This window comes from Tachysurus fulvidraco, chromosome 7 (genome assembly GCF_022655615.1).
Source record: "Tachysurus fulvidraco isolate hzauxx_2018 chromosome 7, HZAU_PFXX_2.0, whole genome shotgun sequence".
NCBI lineage: Eukaryota > Metazoa > Chordata > Actinopteri > Siluriformes > Bagridae > Tachysurus > Tachysurus fulvidraco.
In genome coordinates, this window is record NC_062524.1 from 29,021,750 (window position 1) to 29,035,111 (window position 13,362).

Sequence of the window (13,362 nt, forward strand, 5' to 3'; positions counted from 1 at the left end):
GGATTTGGAGTCATTACCTCTGTAGCTCAGCTACTGTAGCCTACTGTAAATGTTGAAATAAAGCAAGATTCACTATAAGCCCTATTGAAACTACTAAGCTTACTATTGAAAACATAGTAAGATAGAAAGAAAGTAAGATCAAGGAGACCAACATCAGGAACTCACACAGGCTGTGGACTGAAACCATCTTTTTCTCCAATCCTTGATTCACCCACCTTGTCTTCAATGAGATCAAATCCCCCCAGGGATGGTGGTTATACAGCGGCCGTACAGCATCCTGGAATCTTGGCATCAACAAAATTGTGATGGCATAACTGAGGAGTCTGCCAACCAATGTTCCAGCCCCATTGTTGTTGTGCCAAAGCCAGATGGTGCCCTGAGGCTTTGCAATGACTTGTGAAGGCTTAACAAGGTCTAAGCATTCAACAGCTATACCTTCCCCATAGTGAATGATCTGGTGGAGCACCTTGGGAGAGCTAGATTCATATTAATACCGGATCTAACAAAAGGTCATTGACTTTGTCCAAAGGTCAAAGTGCCACTGATCCCAGATGTGAAGGCTGTAGTGGAAATTTTTACTTTAGAGGTGTATGTGCCCTGATTGGAGATCAATGTTGCACCTTCATTCCCTCGAACGATGACGACCATGGGTCTATCTCAGATGCACTGCATGATATGCACAAAGTAGCAAACCAAATGAAATGAGACGAACAAGGAGATAATAGTTGGGGACTTTGGTATACAATGTTCGGACAGTGGACTCCCTATCTATCAATGATAATCCCAGTGATTGTGATATTAATCTTATTATGTTTGTTTGGCCCTTGCGTATACAAATGCATTCATTACATCATAATGTCCAATCTAAAGACCAAACAACTTGTGAAACTAGACGATATTGACGATGACCCTGAATGGAGTCCTCCGTTCAGCGATGACTATTTCACTGAATTTGCCCAGACTGATCCAGAAACAAACAAAGGTGAATACGGACAGTAGAGACTGTGACTTGTAGTGAAGTTACGACTTGATTAATGCTTAATGCCTTGCCTTTAACTGCATTTTTTTTATATACGGGTCCTGTCCCCACAAAAACAGCATATTATGCACTAAAGATCATGTATTTTATGAAGCATTCATGTGAACCCTACAGGGGTAATGATACGCTGATGTGAGATTTTACATGATTAGCTTAAGATTTAAGTGATTATATTCTAGCTGATTAACAATGTTGTAGATTAAGTAGTTGATTAACAATACTGGTATCGATCGATCATTTAGAGTTTCTATTTTGTTACAGATTAATGATTAGTAAAATTTTGTGTATTGTCCCAGGGACAAAAGGGGGGAATTGTAGTGGAAATTTTTACTTTAGAAAAGAACACATGAATCTGTCCTTCTAGGCTTCTGTATTTCCCATGGCTGGTAGTTATTGTGACTAGAGATTTCATTTGTTTCTTCCTAAAACTGCCTTTAATCAGACCTTTCCCATGAGACCTTTTTTGTTCCCGTGGGATTAGCTTGGTCAGAAGATGAACAGGCGATGCTTTTAAGCCAATGGTGGATGATGTTTTGGTTTTACATGTCCTGTTTCATTTTATTCCTGTCTATAAAATGCTGGTGTTATCAATAATGGAGGCCCTTCATCTCTGATTTTACACGTAGAGTGTTGGGTCCTTCTGCAAAGCTGAGCACAATAAACCGTGAAAACCTTTATACTCTTGCCCGTGCCTGTTGGTGTGATATTTTTATGCTTTAATTCTCTCGAACCTCAAAACTTCCACAACAGGCTGGTGTTGTCGGCAGGATTCCGCATTTGAGAGTCGACTTCGGGGATTCCCGGGGAGGCTTGCAGCGCTTGAGCCTTGAAGGCTGTTAACTTCACCTCGACCGCAAAATTGGCTATGAGCGTAAGAGGACTCGGGAGTTCACCGTGAGCCGCCTCAACGCTGGAATCAAAAGTAATTGGATGTGTGGAAGGTGAGAGAATCTATTTTTATTTGTGTTAAAGAACACTGCTTAATCTGCTAAAGTTGTAAGGGTTTTATTTTGAAAACCATAGTTGAATTCATTAGTGTTGAATAGTGAATATTGTTGGTTGTCTCTGTGTAGAAAGTGCTGTAAAGACAGGATTTAAACCTGGATCTGTCGACAGGTCAGTGACCTGGATAGGCACCTAGTGCAAGGCCTAAGAATATAAAAGTAAAGCACGGCACTAATCTGGGATCAGGTGCTAAAGGTGTCTTGTTTGCGAGGTTTTGAGAAAACCCGCCGCTAAGAGCTGACGAGCTCGGTGTAGACTCTCCGGAGAGCAAAGCAGGTTTGGGGAAAAGAGAAAAGGCCAAAACAAAAGATAACACACACATAGCACAGGCTTTCTGGTGCAGAGACTGTCGACAATAAACTAAGATAGTCATGGGCAACAGTATTTCTAAGAGCATGCTCAATAAAAACCCAGTGTGTGTCACTGGACCTAATGTGAATTATATGAGAAATAATTATGGTCCAGATTCTGTGTCACAATTGCTGCAGTGGGTGACGGAGTGTGGCTTCCCAGACGGCGGCAGTTTTAGCTTGAAGTAGTTAGATTTGCTGAAAGGTAACCTGACCCAAATGGAAAGAGATAATGTTGGGAAGAAGAAGAAGAGCAGGGTAGAAATAAACTGGACAGCTTTTCACTTGTGGAAGTTAGAGGCTGAAAAAAGGTTTCAAAAAGCATAATGTACTCCAAAGAGAGCATCTATACAATATGTACAGAATACACAAAGTACAATAAGTAACTCACAAAGTCTCCAGTGTCTTAAGTCTTTTTCAGATGATCCTGACCTGCATGGACCGCCTCCTCGACCACGTCTGGCAGTGGCTGCGTCATGTCGACAGGTGTGCGTGGATCCGGAGCCAGCTCATGTGGAGCCGAAGGAGAGTCCACTGCTTCCACCGAAGGCAGTTAAGGCTGACCCACCCTCTCCACCGATCGCGGATCGTACACGCCAGAAAGACAAGCAAAAGAAAGAAAACAAAAAAAGAGACTACAGATCTTGAACCTGTCAGAGAAGAGGCTTCGATTCCAGAGGTTAAAGAGCAACTTCAGAGTGTGATTACAATGCCCATGGTGGAAGTAGCAGGGCCGGATGGAGACCCTATGTTAGTACACCGTCCGTGGACACTAAAGGACATTGAGCATGCTCATGAGGCCCCATCATAGCACAGAAACTATTATAACTTCTTTATAACTATTATAACTTCTTATTAAAGTTACAAATGATTTGTTCTTAGCTTCGGACCAAGACTGTATGTCACTATTAGTTCTACTTGACCTTAGTGCTGCATTTGACACTATAGACCACAACATTCTTCTAGATCGCTTACAAAATTACACAGGTATTCATGGTCAGGCTTTAAGTTGGTTTAGATCCGACCTGTCTGATCGATACCATTTTGTAGAATTAAATGGCGAATCCTCCAGTTTATTACCAGTTAATTATGGGGTCCCTCAAGGATCAGTTCTAGGACCTCTGCTTTTCTCTATATACATGCTTCCATTAGGGAACATTATTCGAAGACATGGGATTAGTTTCCATTGTTATGCGGATGACACACAGTTATATATCTCATCAAAACCAGATGAAATAGCCACAGTGTCCAAATTAGCTCAATGCCTTAGAGAGATAAAAGACTGGATGAGCTGCAACTTTCTATTGTTAAACTCTGATAAGACAGAAATACTACTCATAGGTCCAAAAACCAGTGCACAGAAACTCTCACAACTTAACTCCCATTTAGAGGGATGTACTGTTACTAGTAGCTCGACAGTGAAAGACCTCGGTGTTATATTAGACAGCAACTTGTCTTTTAAAAATCATATCGCTCATACTACAAAAACAGTGTTCTTCCACCTTTGAAATATTGCCAAGCTGAGAAACATCCTGTCTGTCTCTGATGCTGAGAAGCTAGTTCATGCCTTCATGACCTCTAGGCTGGACTATTGTAATGCATTATTAGGTGGTTGTCCTGCATCATTAATAAATAGGTTACAGTTAGTCCAAAATGCAGCTGCCAGAGTTCTCACTAGGACAAGAAAGTATGACCATATAACCCCAATTTTATCATCTCTACACTGGCTACCTTTTAAGTTTAGAATTGATTACAAACTGCTGCTACTTACGTATAAGGCTCTTAATGGTTTAGCTCCCATGTATCTAACTACTCTTCTAACACGTTATAACCGTCTCAGCTACTTTGCACTGTTCCTGCTATATTAATTACAAGGGGGGAACCATTTCTTTTGTTGTTGCATCATTTGTATTCAACATATTTAACATACCCACATCCCATAATTTGTCAAGCCACACAAATATATACATACATCCATACAACCTTTAAGCTTCCATGAGATATTTATACCCAACAGACATTAAGTCCATTACAAGTGAGATCAAAGGATAGTCCAGTAAACAGAAACAGTCTTATCTGTAGATGACCAGAAGGCGTTGGAGGTTAAGGTCCGTGATCAGAGTCCCAAATAGAGTTTCTTCAGCCGAGCAATCATTACATCTGTCCATACCAATCACACATAGTCATAGTCATAACAAATGAACAAAATAATCCTCTTGGAGCAGGAAGACAATCAAGCTTCTCAAAGCACCGGTAAGATGGCCCTCCTCACCGAGCATGAGGAAACTTCAAACAGGATCTCTCTTTTTTTTTACTCTTCAACTTCCTGTTTTATCCCCTACAGGACATATCCCTATGTGTCCCCCTAGTGGCCAGGATGAATTATTAACAAAAACTGCATTAAACCCTGTGACAGGCAGTGACTGTTACATATCCGTCTCCTCATTTTGGGACTTTTATACTTTGCCAAAATAAGGTTTTAAATTCTGTACATGAAAAGAATCTACATGTTCAGGTTGATCAATAAAAGACACAGAGTAATTAACAGGACCCAAACGTTTAACTACTTTGGCAGGACCTTTCCATTTTGCGGCCAGTTTTGCCATAAAACCTTCATCAGCACGTGACAGGGGATGCGCACGAACCCATACTAAATCTCCAATTTGTAAGTGCACTTGTCTCCTACGTAGATTATAGTACTTGCGTTGTTTATTCTGGGCGTGGTCCACATTCCTTCTCACAGCCTGAATCAGTTCCTCTGACTTTTCCAGAACATGGTAGGCTGGACTGTTGTCCCAATGGCGATGATGGTCCTGCACATAAGAGGCAATCATGGGTTTAAGTGTTCGATTTATCCGCTCGGTTAGATTGGTTTGCGGATGAGCCGCTGTGGTGAGTTTCTGTATGACATTCCATCGTTTGCAAATTAGACCAATGAGTCGAGAGGTGAATTGTGGTCCTCTGTCGGATACCAAATACATCGGAGTGCCCCATCTAGTAAAAATTTCTTCAACAAGAATGCGTGAAATTTGAGGAGCTTTGGCTACTCGCAGCGGGAACAACTCAACCCATTTTGAGCAGTAATCCACAATCACCAAAAGATGTTCATTCTGTTTAGGACTTTTAGGGAATGGTCCCATTAGGTCGATTCCCAGCATGTGCCCAGGTTCCACTACCGGGGTCGATTGCATATAGCCAGCCAACTTCGAAACTGTTGGTTTATACTTTTGGCATACCTGGCATTCCTTACAATGCTTCCATACATCCGAGCGTATTGTTGGCCAATAGCATATATCCACCAGTCTCAACAATGTCTTAAGTCTGCCGAGGTGTCCACTTAATGGGTTGTCATGAGCATATTTCAGAAAGTCATCTCTCAAAGAGGTTGGCACCACAAGTTGCAATTTTTCTCCTTTCTTTCCTTGATTTATGTTTCTGAAGAGAAAACCATTCTTCATAACATAGTGAATACGATTTCGGGCTGTTTCAGAACTTGATTGCACTTTAGCAATGATTTCCTGGATTTCTGCATCCTTTTGTTGAGCCTTGGCAATGTCTGACCATTCTATGGGAAAGGTTGAGAAAGCAGTTGACGCATCCTTGGATTTTGCCATCGCGAGCAGGTTGAGTGCAGAAGATTCAGGGAAACTACGAGAAAGTGTGTCTGGAACAATATTACATTGACCTTTTCTATATGAAACTGTAAATTCAAACTCTTGGAGACGAATACCCCACCGTATCAGTCGAGAAGAGGGTTTTGGATGGTTAAAGACCCAGGCAAGAGCGGCATGATCAGTGATCACTTCAAATGGTCTCCCTTCCAGGTAAGGTCTCCATCTTTCTACCGCCCATACTACAGCACAGCATTCCTTTTCCGAAACTGAGTATGACTTTTCAGCACCTTTTAAAAGACGTGAAGCATAGGCCACTACATGTTCCACTCCTGCTATTTCTTGGGTTAAGACAGCTCCTAGTCCAAGGTCACTTGCATCAGTTTGGACTTTAAACGCTGCATTAAGATCAAGAGCAATAAGAATTGGTGCACTAATCAACTCACGCTTAATCAAATCAAAAGAATTCTGACATTCTTCTGTCCACATCCAAGTAGCTCCTTTTCTTTTCAAGGCATGTAAGGAAGCAGCTTTCTCAGAAAACCTTGTAATAAATCTCTGATACCAGCCTGCCATACCTAAAAATTGTTGTATGTCTTTGAGCGACTTGGGCACGGGGAAGTTGGTAACAGCATTTACTTTGTCTTGATCTGTCCGTATTCCTTCGGCCGAAATCACATGTCCGAGAAACTTCAATGATTTCTGAATCAAGTTACACTTTTGAAGATTTAAAGTTAAGCCAGCATTATGTAGACACTGCAACACTGCTCTGAGGTGTTTAAGATGTTCTTCTTCAGACTTTGAATACACCACAATATCATCAATGTACACAAAACAACATTTTCCTTTTTGATCTTTTAGCACAAACTCCATAAGACGTTGAAATGAGGCTGCTGAGTTCTTAAGGCCAAAAGGTAACCGTAAAAATTCATATAGCCCTGACTGTGTCACAAAAGCAGTTTTATGAACGCTTTCAGGATCCATCTCAACTTGCCAATATCCACTTTTAAGATCAAGGGTACTGAAAACTGCGGCTCCATGCACTGACTCAAGGATATCATGGACCTGAGGCATAGGGTACCCGTCCAGATACGTCTTTGCATTCAGACCTCTGAAATCAATACAAAACCTTTGTCCACCCCCCTTCTTAGGCACTATTACTACCGGAGCAGCCCAAGAAGAAAATTAAGGTTGGATGATCTTCTTATCCAACATGACCCTGATTTCATGGTCAATAAAGGCTTGTTTTTGCTGTGATACACGGTAAGCTTTCTTGCGAACAGGAACCTCATTGGTGGTGATAATACGATGTCTAACCACATTAGTGTGGCCGATTTCATTTGTACATACTCTTGGCCACTCTTGAAGTAGCAGTCGAAGTTGTGACCTAAAGATGGAAGATGTATCTGAGTTTGCAACCAGCTGTTGAATACATTGATGGGTTTCTGACGTTTCCTCTGAAATGGGCAGAGCAATAAAAAGTGACAGCAGTGCATCTGAAACAGAAGGGGTTAAGAACGAAAAAGTTTCTTCTTGCTGATTAGTGGTAGCAGGCAAGGTATACAAAGCATTGCCAATATGCAAACTAATTCCAGTCACTACTAGAAAATCCAATCCTAGCACAATGGGTATGGTGAGATCATCATCTTTCATTACGAACAGTTCAAGTGCATATCTTCTTCCATGTAGATCACATTCACTACTCCATACACCCATAGCAGGTAATACCACACCATTGGCTTGCTTGAAAGTTTGACCACAGCTTGATTGTAACGGTTCACTTCGTCCCAACTGTTTCCAGCATGACTCTTGTATCAGAGTAAGAGAACTTCCAGTATCAACCATAGCTTGAAAGTATCTCCCTCTGATCAACACAGGTAAGGTCAGAATCTTTAATTTGGACTCCTTGTTCAAAGATTGTAACATACGAGTTGAGGACTGATTTGACTTTGGATGATAATCTCGTTCAGACGGAGACTTCCTTTTCTGTGTTTCTGCATTTACCTGACTCCAATATCGTTTGGATTCTTCAAAATCTCTCTCTATTTGTGTTCCAGTTCTCACCAACTCACTCACTTCCTTCACCGTTCCTCTCAATAGGCTGGCAAGTCTAGGATTACAATTCCTCAGGATAGCTTGAACAATCTCTTTCTCCTGCATGTCTTTCTTCCATCTCAGACAAAGTGCTCGGTAGTGGTAAGCAAAATCACGAATGGATTCTCTGGGTCCTTGTTTCCTTTCCAAAAGACGCTTGGTTGCTTCGGCTTCATAATCATCTGTGAGGAAAGCATGCAAAAATTCTTGTTTAAACTCCTCCCAATTAAGCACATGTCTTCTTTCGGCTAACCACCAATCTTTTGCTGTCCCCTTTAATACTGAGGTAAGAGAGGCTAGGATTTCAGAATTTGATAGAGGTCTAATTGCAAAATACTCCTCACATAGTTCTATGAAGGAGACAGGATCATCAGAATCAAACTGGGGAAATTCAGTTTTTACAGGTGGACAATAAAATACATCATTCATATTGTCTGACAAATTTAGCAAGGGCTTTCTAGGACATACAGGTGTAGGTAACGGAGGAGAAGCTGGAGTGGATGCATTAAGAATATAACTCTTAAACTTAGCATCAAGTTGGGCATCTCTCCTCTTCAGACAATCTACCATCGACTTCCCCATGTCTTGCATGCTTAATTCGAGACCCTGTCTAACTCTTTGACATTCTCTTTCAATCTTATAAATCAATTTCTCCTCCAGGAGCTTACACTGGCTACTAAACTCAGTTTGGGAACAGCATTGACTTAACTTTTGTAGACAAGCTTCTACAAGCTACATCCTCTTCTAAAGTTGTAAGTCGCAAAGTCAGGGCTTGAACATGCTTCTCAAAAGAGCTGCTATCAAAGACTGTCATCTGGAGGAGGAGGAAGAAGATTAATATCAGACTGAACATTAGGTTCCTCTTCGTCATCCGAGATAAGGTACAGCTCACTGAACGTATTTATAAGATCTTTTATTGGAATTGGATCCCTTCTAGTGGTAAAAGGCCCAGTAGAAAAATCAACTGGAGGGTCATGTTCATCCCCTGCATCGTGCAATGTTGTCGACATTTTTACAAACAAACAAACACCCATAGACTCTTTCTTTAACAAATCAACAAAAGAAGGTCCCTGTTCGGGCGCCAATCTATAACCGTCTCAGCTACTTTGCACTGTTCCTGCTATATTAATTACAAGGGGGGAACCATTTCTTTTGTTGTTGCATCATTTGTATTCAACATTTGTATTCAACATATTTAACATACCCACATCCCATAATTTGTCAAGCCACACAAATATATACATACATCCATACAACCTTTTTAAGCTTCCATGAAATATTTATACCCAACAGACATTAAGTCCATTACAAGTGAGATCAAAGGATAGTCCAGTAAACAGAAACAGTCTTATCTGTAGATGACCAGAAGGCGTTGGAGGTTAAGGTCCGTGATCAGAGTCCCAAATAGAGTTTCTTCAGCCGAGCAAGCATTACATCTGTCCATACCAATCACACATAGTCATAGTCATAACAAATGAACAAAATAATCCTCTTGGAGCAGGAAGACAATCAAGCTTCTCAAAGCACCGGTAAGATGGCCCTCCTCACCGAGCATGAGGAAACTTCAAACAGGATCTCTCTTTTTTTTACTCTTCAACTTCCTGTTTTATCCCCTACAGGACATATCCCTATGTGTCCCCCTAGTGGCCAGGATGAATTATTAACAAAAACTGCATTAAACCCTGTGACAGGCAGTGACTGTTACAACGTTACAATCCTTCACGCTCTCTGAGATCACAAAACTCAGGACTACTGCTAGTTCCCAGAATATCTAAGTCTACTAAAGGTGGTAGAGCGTTTTCTTATTTAGCTCCCAAACTTTGGAATAGTCCTCCTGATAGTGTTTGGGGCTCAGACACACTTTCCCAGTTTAAATGTAGATTAAAAACTCATCTCTTTAGTCAGGCATACACATAATACATCCTATAGTATCATGCACTAGTAAATCAGACCTGCACATTTTTATGAACAGCAGATATGTTAATCCCTTTCCACTGCTTCTCTCTTTGTAACCATCCCGAGGCATCCAGACACTGTACCAGCTCCCAACGTACTCTGTGGGACGAAGCCATTGGACGTCCACTGAGCCGAGGCCGACTCTAAGAATCCTGAGACATCACCATTTAGACTCTGTGATACTAAGGAGATCCGAAGTCAATGATCCTTACACCAATACAACATTTAACTGACTGTATATTACAATCACACCCCAGTGTCTCCCATATGAGGATGGGTTCCGCCTTGAGTCCGGTTCCTCGCAACGTTTCTTCCTTTACAAATTTAAGGGAGTTTTTCCTTGCCACTGCTGCCTGAGTCACCTCAGACTTGCTCATAGGGGAATAAATGCATACACATTGTGAACTATATATATCTAATAATAATCTAGAATTTTTATTGTTAATTCTTATTTCTTCTTATTTTATTCCTTTACCATTAATTATGTTTACCTTCTGCTCTATGTTTATGTTCTGTAAAGCTGCTTTGAGACAATGTCTATTATAGAAAGCGCTATACAAATAAACTTGAATTGAATTGAATTGAACATTCAGAACTGTATCCTCCTCTGCTTCATAGAGACATGGCTGAACCCAGCGGTGCCCTACCATGCCGTACAGCCGGCAGAGTTTCTCAATCCAGCTTATGGACAGGACAGTGGAATTTGCTGTAAAATAGAGGACTGTACAGCAGGACCTAACACACTGCCATCAGACTTCACCTGTAGCCTCACACACTTCTGTTCCCTGACTGGAGGAACTGGGGAACACACACAGAGTCTAAACAACATGTCTAAAGCATCCCATATATATAAGTTTGGAAAAAATAAAAATAATAATAATACAACTATATGTTAAATTCTATTGATCAGTCTTGTTTCTTTTAAGAAAATAACTAATTAATGGAATATGCTAGACTGTTTTGATTAATTTACTAATAGAACCTGAAGAGATAAATCATTTATACCAAATTATCTTACAGCTTGAATTAATTCTTGCTCCTTCATATGCATCACACTCTATACGTACGTGCTCTACTGATTCTGCATGACCGCATTTATCACAGTTTTCATTTTCATGATCATTTTGGGATCATCAAAAAAATGATGGCATCTGTAATGACAGATCATGGGACGGAGGATCCATTTGCACGCTCTTTAATTCAAACTCAAGGTATAACAGGTGTAGATCAGAATTAGCAGACACGATATCGAAGGAGAGGCAAAAATCAGAAACAGTAATACAGGCAGGAGGTCGGGGCAGGCGGCAAACAATCATAGAACGGAATGAAATCAAAACAGAGTAAAAAAAACAGGAAAACACAGACAGGAAAACACTCAGACCGACAGCAGAGGCAAATCGAGACTTCGCACAGAAATGGGGTTCAAGTTCAGCTTAAATAGGAAGCAGGTGATTGATATCAGCTGGTGGAGTAATTGTGGCAGGAGCGGTGGATTGTGGGAGATGTAGTTCCGAAGTCACTAGAACTCGGGAGAAGGTTCCCTCTAGTGATGGTCGGGAGGCGAGACAGGTGTTTCATTCATAACAGCATCACTGAGGAGTCTGCAAACCCATGTTCCAGCCCCATTGTTGTTGTGCCAAAGCCAGATGGTGCCCTCAGGCTTTGCAACGACCTGCGAAGGCTTAACAAGGTCTCAAAATTCAACAGCTATCCCTTCCACTTAGGGAATGATCTGGTGGAGCACCTTGGGAGAGCTAGAGTCATATTAATATTGGAACTAACCAAAGGCCTTTGATCAAAGGTCAAAGTGCCACTGGTCCCAGATGCGAAGGCGAAGAAGAAGAAAATAATTATAAAAAATAAATAAGTGAATATATGCAATTAAAGTTTAAAATTAATTTTAAAAAGATTAACTTAATTTAAAATACTATATATATCTATCCCTATCCTTAATAAGCAAGCCGGAGGCAACGGTGGCAAGAAAAAACTCCCTGAGATGATAAGAGGAAGAAACCTTGAGAGGAACCAGATTCAGAAGGAAACCCATCCTCATTTGGGTGACACTCTACAGTGAATAGTGTAAATGTAAATAATGTCAGTTCTACAAAAGTTTATAATAGTGCAGTCGAGAGCTCCTGAGGAACTAATGGGTCATCGTACACTCAATAACAGAAACATTGGTTAAAAAAGAAAGCATGTCAGTCTCTGGGCAGCTTCATACACAACAATCCCATGAGACACTCGCTTAAACACTAAGACTGTGTTTGAGTCCAGTACACTAATTGGAAGTCTGTTCCATAACTCTGTGAGGAAAAAGCTCTGCACTCTGCTGTAACCTTTTGTATGTGAGGTACAGTAGTACCAAATAACCTGCACCTTTTTATTGAACCTTGCATGACAGATCATAAAACACCAAAAGGACACTCAGGTATTGTGGCATGAGACCCTTAAGTGCTTTATAGGTTAATAATAGTATTTTATACTCAATGCCAAACTTGACTGGAAAGCAATGCAACGAGGATATGATAGGAGTGATATGGTCATAGCTTATGGTTCTAGTTAGGATTCTAGCTGCTGCATTCTGGACTAACTGGAGCTTGTGTATGTGCCTACTGGAACATCCAGACAGTAAATCATTACAATAATCCAAACTAGAGGTAAAAATGCATAACTGCATCATGTAATGACATCATATGTCTTATCTTAGCAATATTTCTGAGATGAAAGAAGGCTATGCTTGTGGAATCATTTATCTGAGCTTCAAATGAGAGAGCGGTATCAATAATCACACTGAGGTCTTTTTCTGCTGCACTTGATGTAATAAAATCATCATCCAGAGTTACTCTGTAATCAGAAAGCTTACTTCTGGCTGCCTGTGGAGTAATAGCACTTCTGTCTTGTCATAGTTAAGCAGGAAGAAGATAGTAAGCATCCACTGTCTAATGTCCTTCACACAATCTTCTATCTTATTAAGCTGGTGACACACATCTGCCTTAGCTGAAACATATAGCTGTGTGTCATCAGAGTAACAGTGGAAGCCAATACCAAATATATAAGTAACTAGATATGTAAAGTTTGTCACGACAAACTTTGATGTTGGCTTTGAAGGTGCAGGTATTCGCAAAGGACAGTGCATTTCGGAGGCGAGTGGACAGAAAGATTGTGAAAGCTACTGGACCGCCAGGGTGCCAATACTTTTGGAGGTGAGCAAACATGAGCATGTGACGTGATTCGAATACCAGTGGGGCAGTTCCCTTCATTGTGCTGAGTGTTTTGATATGTCACATGTCCATGTTGTGCAAATTTC